Source organism: Fundulus heteroclitus, chromosome 24 (genome assembly GCF_011125445.2).
Source record: "Fundulus heteroclitus isolate FHET01 chromosome 24, MU-UCD_Fhet_4.1, whole genome shotgun sequence".
NCBI classification, from domain to species: domain Eukaryota; kingdom Metazoa; phylum Chordata; class Actinopteri; order Cyprinodontiformes; family Fundulidae; genus Fundulus; species Fundulus heteroclitus.
Genome location: NC_046384.1, coordinates 22138324 through 22148746, shown reverse-complemented (window position 1 = coordinate 22148746; position 10423 = coordinate 22138324). Strand labels below are relative to the sequence as shown.

Sequence of the window (10423 nt, the reverse complement as noted above, 5' to 3'; positions counted from 1 at the left end):
GCATGAAGTGGCAACGCTATAGTGACTGAGGAGATGCACAACTGCATATAAAAATTCCGATTGGATGGAATGTTGATTGACATTGGCTTTGCCCAGTCAAAATCCAGCCCAGCCCAGCCCAGCCCAGGTGGATAACTTCCCTTAATGAAAATGAACGTAGCCTAGCGAATGGGTGACGTTGTAGGCCTATCGTTCAGTAAATTTGAAAGCAATTAAGTAACTAAGCTGAAGGAAAATGAAGAGGAGCTATCCATCTGGTAGCGAGAAGAAGAAGAAGAAAAAAGAAGAAGAAGCAAAAAGAAAGACAGTGGTAAGTGGAGCAGATAATGATTTAAGCATAACATTAACAGTAAATGACTGCTGTCATTGAAATGATGCTACTTTGTCTTCTAACGGTGAGACAGCAGCTATAGCATTAAGTGAATGCTATGATAGCAATGAATAATGAAAGCTATGCCCAAGGAGAACAATTAAACATTTTTAACAAAATCTTTCATATCTCTCCTCAGGATCATTGCTTAAATTTCTAACAAAACAGACGGATAAAGTGCCCCTACCAAATGCTGATGAAAACCGTAAGTCCAGTGTTCCACTTGAATTGTTAACTGTAACTGTTTAATTGCTAATTGTAAAGATTATTTATGGCACAATTTTTTTGTCATATTATAGTTCCAGCAACATCCACATCCAGTGGGATAGTGGCCACTCAACCTGTTGGTTGTCATGAAGAGCAGGAAGAGACACCAGAGGCACATCGAGCACCCATTCCAAGTTATGATACTGATGACTGTGAGTTCAATATATTTTACTTCAATCGATAACATGTGACATGCTCTGAAAAGATTATTTAGGATAATATACCCTGTTGTTTTTTTGTCATATCAGTTCCAGCAACATCCACCTGCAGTGGGATAGTGGCCACTCACCTGTTGGTTGTCGTGATGAGCAGGAAGAGACACCAGAGGCATATTGAGCACCCATTCTATGTTATGATACTGATAACTGTGAGTTTAATAATTCAATACATTTTACTTTAATTGATAACATATAGCATGCCCTGTAAATTCTTTATGACAAAGTATACCCTGTTTTTGTTTTTGTTATCAGTTCCGACAACGTCCACCACCAACAGGACAGGAATTACTTTTTTTTTTATTTTATTATACATTCATTTTAATTTATTAATTTATTCTTTACTTTTATTCTTTTATATTTTCCAAAATAACAAGGTTGTTCATGTTTAGAACATTTGGAATAAAAAAAAGGTTTTATTTAATACATTTTTCGTTGGTGTCAGATTATTTATAGCCTAGCATAATGGTGATGAACACTGGTCGGTAGGGCCCCCTAGGATTTTTTGCTTGGGGCCCCCACAGACTCCAGAATCGCCTCTGGTAATCACAGTTCCCTGTTGCATGTCTCCCTATAACTTACAAGTGTATTGTTATGTCCTGTGTGTCCCAGTCTCAACCTAGTTCTAGTGTCCTCTGCTGTGCAATCAGGCCAGTTGTAAGCAAAGAAATTTGAGACTTTTACAGGCACCAAGGAACTGCCCCCCTCAGCAGGGTGCAGTTCCTATGAAGCCAAGCTACCCCAGACTTATCTTCCTCTTTGCCAGTGGACTCTCGGCTGGGGAGACCAGTCACCAGTGCGGGCCGCATGGGGCTCATAGACCTACAAACAGGGAGGGTCAACCAAGCTGAGTACATACCTCTTCCAACATTGGAACTGAAAAGAACCTCTGCTACACAAAGATCCACATGCTGCAGAGTTTCCTACGGCCTAGGACCCGGAGTGGCCTCCTTACAGCCACACGGCTGTCGCTGCTGAGATAACCAGCTTTATATTGGAGTAACACCCGTCGCCACAACCAGAGAAATAAACAGGGAAGTTTAGAATGGCTTGCTTAATGTGTTTTCACGGTGCTTTTAAAACACATGGAGCTAAATGGCATCGACCCCGTTAGCATTTTGAAACCAAATGTTGCTAATGTGGTTCTAGTGTGTTTTTAACAGTCATAATAACAAACTTTATTTCTATAAGGGTTTTATACATTGATGGGATTATGGTTTTTGTGTTTTCCGGTCCACTCATCACGACTAAATAGAGTTGAAGGTCTTTTTTAAATTTAGCACCAAATGTCCGCTAGCATAATGATTTTAGCTTCTTGGATAACGTTAGTGCTAACCCACACTCAATGGTACTACTGTTCGTTTTAAACACAAGGTTTGTTTTCGTTTCGCCATCGTTCGATAGTGCCATGAGCATTATTACATCATTAATAGGGAAGATTAATGTCGATGTATTGGTGTTTTGTATAACTTTAGGATTAACCCATCAAGCGACTGATTGATACAGCGACCCCTTGCTTCCCAAAGAAATAACCGGATTAATAAAACCAGTGTCCTAAAGGTAATTGATTTCACAGAGCAATTCTTTAAAATGTAATTTTCTCAAATAATGCTTTGTTTAACTCTGGATTGGCATTGTGAACCGGTTGAAACACATACCAAATGTTGTTCTAAATCAGCTAAGCTAATTTAATGTCATTCCATATTCTTTGAGAAGAACATTGGTTCTTTGACCTAGATCTCCAGTGAACCAGCATTCATCATTCTGATGATTGTGATCAACCATTTTCTTTTCTTTTCTTTTTTTCTTTTGTGTATACATTGTTCCTTAGCTTCTTTGTATATTTATTTTGATTAATAGTTTTACTTAGGGTCACTTGCCTAGTAGAGAGGATTTATTGATTGAAATTTAGTGTTAATTCAGATAAAAAGCATTCCATAGTATCTTCATTTTATTTCTGTTAATACATTATTGAACTGGAAGAGAAGTTGTCACTGATTATTCTATATGTGAGCAGAGTTTGCTGTTAAAAGAACATCAGTGCTCCAATCATTCCTTTTAACAATAGTCCTGATATCAGCTCTTGAGCTTATATTCACCGTACAATGCCTAAGAGACAGAGAGTTACTTATTGAACATTAAATAACTTTAAAACAGTGTGTAATTGCAAAACTATCCCAATGGGCCTGTAATCTTGCTCTCACAGCTGGTTTTGCCTGCCACAATTTTCCACTAATCCACCACAGGAGTTCCATTAAGGCTAAAAACACCATATAGCTCACAAACCCTTTTGCTAAGAAATATGGCTCACTGTCTACATTGAAGAAGTAGGCTCCTTCTGAGGCACTGCTGGGATTTGAACCCAGGATCTCCTGTTTACTAGACAGGCACTTTGACCAACTAAGCCACAGCACCTCAGTATTTGGTGAGTATTCTGTTTCCAAGAATTCAGGGGGCCCATGAAAAGAGATCCATTCCTCATGGCCTTAAATATTTCAAACACAAGTGGTAAAAATTTCCTCTTTCTACCAAGAAATCAAGCTGATTGTTGAACCCAAATTAGTTTTCTCCTCAAGAGCCAGGTTCTTTGACTTACTAAGATAAAGCAGCTTGTAGGGCGACCTTTTTAATACCAAGTTCTTTGTCATGAATTTCAAAGAAACTTAAAGGTATGAAATAAGCCTTGATAAGGGAAACCAAAGTTTCTGGACAAACATGTGCCAATTTGTGAAGGGTTGCAAGCACAAAGTTTGTACCAGAGTCTTAAAAGACATTTCAATGACCTCCATGTAGTAATTTGAGCCAAACTGCCCATTGAGATGGAAACACAAGTCATAGGTACTACTGCACATATCTTAGTTGCAAATAATGAGAATAAAAGCTCTGTGGAAAATCCTTTATAAACATCATGGAACTCAGATATGGGATTTTCTGTCTCTCTGTGGTGAAAATGTGGTGAAACCTTGGGTCCAACCAAACACAATTAATATTAGCGCCTTGCCCCTGCTCCTAGCTCCTGTTCCGTAAGCTTTCACGAGGTGAACAGTAAGCAGTGTAACGTGGAAAGGAAAGGAATTTCAGACTGCTGTGCCGATACGGGACAGCCTGTAACTCAGACGTCATTACGTGACGGAAACCCACATGTACAGTATGATGCCAGTAAAATCTGGAACAACATTCTTGTGAAAATGAACTACAAAGTACGCCACATCTTCTCTCTGGACATTAGCACCAATTTCCGTGAAGGGGCTGTTCTAATACGTCATGTCACACAAAGATTGTGGAATACTGTAAGGCTGCTTGGCGCTGTTAATTGACGTAGCGGGGTTCCTAGTCAAAACTAGCTGTGAGAGGAAGATTACAGGCTCCTTTTTCCTACCTTACTGACCGCATTATTTGGACAGCACCTATCATGGCGACCATCGACGCAATTCCACCTTTGGCTAAAGAGTGCTTAGCCAATAGAGGTATTCAGATGGAGTCCTGGTTTGGAGTTTTGTCTGAGTCGACCATGATAATGGATTTTTGACAAGAGATTCTTGCCTGCCACAATTTTCCACTCCTCCACCACAGGAGTTCCATTAAGGCTAAAACCACCATATAGCTCACAAACCCTTTTGCTAAGAAATATGGCTCACTGTCTACATTGAAGAAGTAGGCTCTGTCTGAGGCACTGCTGGGATTTGAACCCAGGATCTCCTGTTTACTAGACAGGCACTTTGACCAACTAAGCCACAGCGCCTCAGTGTTTTGTGAGTATTCTGTTTCCAAGAATTCAGGGGGCCCATGAAAAGAGATCCATTCCTCATGGCCTTAAATATTTCAAACACAAGTGGTAAAAATTTCCTCTTTCTACCAAGAAATCAAGCTGATTGTTGAACCCAAATTAGTTTTCTCCTCAAGAGCCAGGTTCTTTGACTTACTAAGATAAAGCAGCTTGTAGGGCGACCTTTTTAATACCAAGTTCTTTGTCATGAATTTCAAAGAAACTTAAAGGTATGAAATAAGCCTTGATAAAGGAAACCAAAGTTTCTGGACAAACATGTGCCAATTTGTGAAGGGTTGCAAGCACAAAGTTTGTACCAGAGTCTTAAAAGACATTTCAATGACCTCCATGTAGTAATTTGAGCCAAACTGCCCATTGAGATGGAAACACAAGTCATAGGTACTACTGCACATATCTTAGTTGCAAATAATGAGAATAAAAGCTCTGTGGAAAATCCTTTATAAACATCATGGAACTCAGATATGGGATTTTCTGTCTCTCTGTGGTGAAAATGTGGTGAAACCTTGGGTCCATCCAAACACAATTAATAATAGCGCCTTGCCCCTGCTCCTAGCTCCTGTTCCGTAAGCTTTCACGAGGTGAACAGTAAGCAGTGTAACGTGGAAAGGAAAGGAATTTCAGACTGCTGTGCCGATACGGGACAGCCTGTAACTCAGACGTCATTACGTGACGGAAACCCACATGTACAGTATGATGCCAGTAAAATCTGGAACAACATTCTTGTGAAAATGAACTACAAAGTACGCCACATCTTCTCTCTGGACATTAGCACCAATTTCCGTGAAGGGGCTGTTCTAATACGTCATGTCACACAAAGATTGTGGAATACTGTAAGGCTGCTTGGCGCTGTTAATTGACGTAGCGGGGTTCCTAGTCAAAACTAGCTGTGAGAGGAAGATTACAGGCTCCTTTTTCCTACCTTACTGACCGCATTATTTGGACAGCACCTATCATGGCGACCATCGACGCAATTCCACTTTGGCTAAAGAGTGCTTAGCCAATAGAGGTATTCAGATGGAGTCCTGGTTTGGAGTTTTGTCTGAGTCGACCATGATAATGGATTTTTGACAAGAGATTCTTGCCTGCCACAATTTTCCACTCCTCCACCACAGGAGTTCCATTAAGGCTAAAAACACCATATAGCTCACAAACCCTTTTGCTAAGAAATATGGCTCACTGTCTACATTGAAGAAGTAGGCTCCTTCTGAGGCACTGCTGGGATTTGAACCCAGGATCTCCTGTTTACTAGACAGGCACTTTGACCAACTAAGCCACAGCTCCTCAGTATTTTGTGAGTATTCTGTTTCCAAGAATTCAGGGGGCCCATGAAAAGAGATCCATTCCTCATGGCCTTAAATATTTCAAACACAAGTGGTAAAAATTTCCTCTTTCTACCAAGAAATCAAGCTGATTGTTGAACCCAAATTAGTTTTCTCCTCAAGAGCCAGGTTCTTTGACTTACTAAGATAAAGCAGCTTGTAGGGCGACCTTTTTAATACCAAGTTCTTTGTCATGAATTTCAAAGAAACTTAAAGGTATGAAATAAGCCTTGATAAAGGAAACCAAAGTTTCTGGACAAACATGTGCCAATTTGTGAAGGGTTGCAAGCACAAAGTTTGTACCAGAGTCTTAAAAGACATTTCAATGACCTCCATGTAGTAATTTGAGCCAAACTGCCCATTGAGATGGAAACACAAGTCATAGGTACTACTGCACATATCTTAGTTGCAAATAATGAGAATAAAAGCTCTGTGGAAAATCCTTTATAAACATCATGGAACTCAGATATGGGATTTTCTGTCTCTCTGTGGTGAAAATGTGGTGAAACCTTGGGTCCATCCAAACACAATTAATAATAGCGCCTTGCCCCTGCTCCTAGCTCCTGTTCCGTAAGCTTTCACGAGGTGAACAGTAAGCAGTGTAACGTGGAAAGGAAAGGAATTTCAGACTGCTGTGCCGATACGGGACAGCCTGTAACTCAGACGTCATTACGTGACGGAAACCCACATGTACAGTATGATGCCAGTAAAATCTGGAACAACATTCTTGTGAAAATGAACTACAAAGTACGCCACATCTTCTCTCTGGACATTAGCACCAATTTCCGTGAAGGGGCTGTTCTAATATGTCATGTCACACAAAGATTGTGGAATACTGTAAGGCTGCTTGGCGCTGTTAATTGACGTAGCGGGGTTCCTAGTCAAAACTAGCTGTGAGAGGAAGATTACAGGCTCCTTTTTCCTACCTTACTGACCGCATTATTTGGACAGCACCTATCATGGCGACCATCGACGCAATTCCACTTTGGCTAAAGAGTGCTTAGCCAATAGAGGTATTCAGATGGAGTCCTGGTTTGGAGTTTTGTCTGAGTCGACCATGATAATGGATTTTTGACAAGAGATTCTTGCCTGCCACAATTTTCCACTCCTCCACCACAGGAGTTCCATTAAGGCTAAAAACACCATATAGCTCACAAACCCTTTTGCTAAGAAATATGGCTCACTGTCTACATTGAAGAAGTAGGCTCCTTCTGAGGCACTGCTGGGATTTGAACCCAGGATCTCCTGTTTACTAGACAGGCACTTTGACCAACTAAGCCACAGCGCCTCAGTGTTTTGTGAGTATTCTGTTTCCAAGAATTCAGGGGACCCATGAAAAGAGATCCATTCCTCATGGCCTTAAATATTTCAAACACAAGTGGTAAAAATTTCCTCTTTCTACCAAGAAATCAAGCTGATTGTTGAACCCAAATTAGTTTTCTCCTCAAGAGCCAGGTTCTTTGACTTACTAAGATAAAGCAGCTTGTAGGGCGACCTTTTTAATACCAAGTTCTTTGTCATGAATTTCAAAGAAACTTAAAGGTATGAAATAAGCCTTGATAAAGGAAACCAAAGTTTCTGGACAAACATGTGCCAATTTGTGAAGGGTTGCAAGCACAAAGTTTGTACCAGAGTCTTAAAAGACATTTCAATGACCTCCATGTAGTAATTTGAGCCAAACTGCCCATTGAGATGGAAACACAAGTCATAGGTACTACTGCACATATCTTAGTTGCAAATAATGAGAATAAAAGCTCTGTGGAAAATCCTTTATAAACATCATGGAACTCAGATATGGGATTTTCTGTCTCTCTGTGGTGAAAATGTGGTGAAACCTTGGGTCCATCCAAACACAATTAATAATAGCGCCTTGCCCCTGCTCCTAGCTCCTGTTCCGTAAGCTTTCACGAGGTGAACAGTAAGCAGTGTAACGTGGAAAGGAAAGGAATTTCAGACTGCTGTGCCGATACGGGACAGCCTGTAACTCAGACGTCATTACGTGACGGAAACCCACATGTACAGTATGATGCCAGTAAAATCTGGAACAACATTCTTGTGAAAATGAACTACAAAGTACGCCACATCTTCTCTCTGGACATTAGCACCAATTTCCGTGAAGGGGCTGTTCTAATACGTCATGTCACACAAAGATTGTGGAATACTGTAAGGCTGCTTGGCGCTGTTAATTGACGTAGCGGGGTTCCTAGTCAAAACTAGCTGTGAGAGGAAGATTACAGGCTCCTTTTTCCTACCTTACTGACCGCATTATTTGGACAGCACCTATCATGGCGACCATCGACGCAATTCCACTTTGGCTAAAGAGTGCTTAGCCAATAGAGGTATTCAGATGGAGTCCTGGTTTGGAGTTTTGTCTGAGTCGACCATGATAATGGATTTTTGACAAGAGATTCTTGCCTGCCACAATTTTCCACTCCTCCACCACAGGAGTTCCATTAAGGCTAAAAACACCATATAGCTCACAAACCCTTTTGCTAAGAAATATGGCTCACTGTCTACATTGAAGAAGTAGGCTCCTTCTGAGGCACTGCTGGGATTTGAACCCAGGATCTCCTGTTTACTAGACAGGCACTTTGACCAACTAAGCCACAGCGCCTCAGTATTTTATGAGTATTCTGTTTCCAAGAATTCAGGGGACCCATGAAAAGAGATCCATTCCTCATGGCCTTAAATATTTCAAACACAAGTGGTAAAAATTTCCTCTTTCTACCAAGAAATCAAGCTGATTGTTGAACCCAAATTAGTTTTCTCCTCAAGAGCCAGGTTCTTTGACTTACTAAGATAAAGCAGCTTGTATGGCGACCTTTTTAATACCAAGTTCTTTGTCATGAATTTCAAAGAAACTTAAAGGTATGAAATAAGCCTTGATAAGGAAACCAAAGTTTCTGGACAAACATGTGCCAATTTGTGAAGGGTTGCAAGCACAAAGTTTGTACCAGAGTCTTAAAAGACATTTCAATGACCTCCATGTAGTAATTTGAGCCAAACTGCCCATTGAGATGGAAACACAAGTCATAGGTACTACTGCACATATCTTAGTTGCAAATAATGAGAATAAAAGCTCTGTGGAAAATCCTTTATAAACATCATGGAACTCAGATATGGGATTTTCTGTCTCTCTGTGGTGAAAATGTGGTGAAACCTTGGGTCCATCCAAACACAATTAATAATAGCGCCTTGCCCCTGCTCCTAGCTCCTGTTCCGTAAGCTTTCACGAGGTGAACAGTAAGCAGTGTAACGTGGAAAGGAAAGGAATTTCAGACTGCTGTGCCGATACGGGACAGCCTGTAACTCAGACGTCATTACGTGACGGAAACCCACATGTACAGTATGATGCCAGTAAAATCTGGAACAACATTCTTGTGAAAATGAACTACAAAGTACGCCACATCTTCTCTCTGGACATTAGCACCAATTTCCGTGAAGGGGCTGTTCTAATACGTCATGTCACACAAAGATTGTGGAATACTGTAAGGCTGCTTGGCGCTGTTAATTGACGTAGCGGGGTTCCTAGTCAAAACTAGCTGTGAGAGGAAGATTACAGGCTCCTTTTTCCTACCTTACTGACCGCATTATTTGGACAGCACCTATCATGGCGACCATCGACGCAATTCCACTTTGGCTAAAGAGTGCTTAGCCAATAGAGGTATTCAGATGGAGTCCTGGTTTGGAGTTTTGTCTGAGTCGACCATGATAATGGATTTTTGACAAGAGATTCTTGCCTGCCACAATTTTCCACTCCTCCACCACAGGAGTTCCATTAAGGCTAAAAACACCATATAGCTCACAAACCCTTTTGCTAAGAAATATGGCTCACTGTCTACATTGAAGAAGTAGGCTCCTTCTGAGGCACTGCTGGGTTTTGAACCCAGGATCTCCTGTTTAGTAGACAGGCACTTTGACCAACTAAGCCACAGGACCTCAGTATTTGGTGAGTATTCTGTTTACAAGAATTCAGGGGGCCCATGAAAAGAGATCCATTCCTCATGGCCTTAAATATTTCAAACACAAGTGGTAAAAATTTCCTCTTTCTACCAAGAAGCGGACTTCCTGTTTGCGGTAAGGCGTATTGCGTCACTTCCTGTTGTTGCTGTGTGAACGACGGAGCTTTGCTCCAGGCTCTCTCGCTTTTTATCTTTAAACCTCTTTGCTGTAACATCTGTTTCCAAACATAAGCACTTTTAAAACATTGTCTGTGGCTGCTCATCACGTTTGGGAACTCCTCGTGTTTCACACGGTTTGTTCTTTGGCGTGGTAATAGGGCGTTAGCCTAGCTTTAGCCTAGCGTTAGCCTAGCGCTAGCCAAGCCTTAGCCTCATAATGGCTTCTCCGGCTCTGACTAAGTCTCCTATCTGCTGCTCTCTGTGTCAGATGTTCAGTTATTCCTCTGCCTCCTTTAGTGATGATGGTACATGTAATAAATGTAGTGTTTTTGTAGCTTTGGAGG

General features: G+C 41.0%; 1 long non-coding RNA gene and 4 other non-coding genes across 5 annotated transcripts; 1 reads left to right on the top strand and 4 right to left on the bottom strand.

Annotated features, from left to right (window-relative positions):
- Positions 1-326: 326 nt before the first annotated feature.
- Positions 327-952, top strand: LOC118557831. The gene is made up of 3 exons (XR_004928049.1): positions 327-575; positions 670-789; positions 886-952. It is a non-coding gene; the product is annotated as an uncharacterized LOC118557831 (long non-coding RNA).
- Positions 953-4520: 3568 nt separating this feature from the next.
- On the bottom strand, positions 4521-4594 carry trnat-agu. Its single transcript has one exon. It is a non-coding gene; the product is annotated as a tRNA-Thr (tRNA).
- A 2578-nt stretch (positions 4595-7172) lies between these two features.
- trnat-agu lies at positions 7173-7246 on the bottom strand. The gene has a single exon. It is a non-coding gene; the product is annotated as a tRNA-Thr (tRNA).
- Positions 7247-8498: 1252 nt separating this feature from the next.
- Positions 8499-8572, bottom strand: trnat-agu. Its single transcript has one exon. It is a non-coding gene; the product is annotated as a tRNA-Thr (tRNA).
- Positions 8573-9823: 1251 nt separating this feature from the next.
- Positions 9824-9897, bottom strand: trnas-acu. The gene has a single exon. It is a non-coding gene; the product is annotated as a tRNA-Ser (tRNA).
- Positions 9898-10423: the final 526 nt, after the last annotated feature.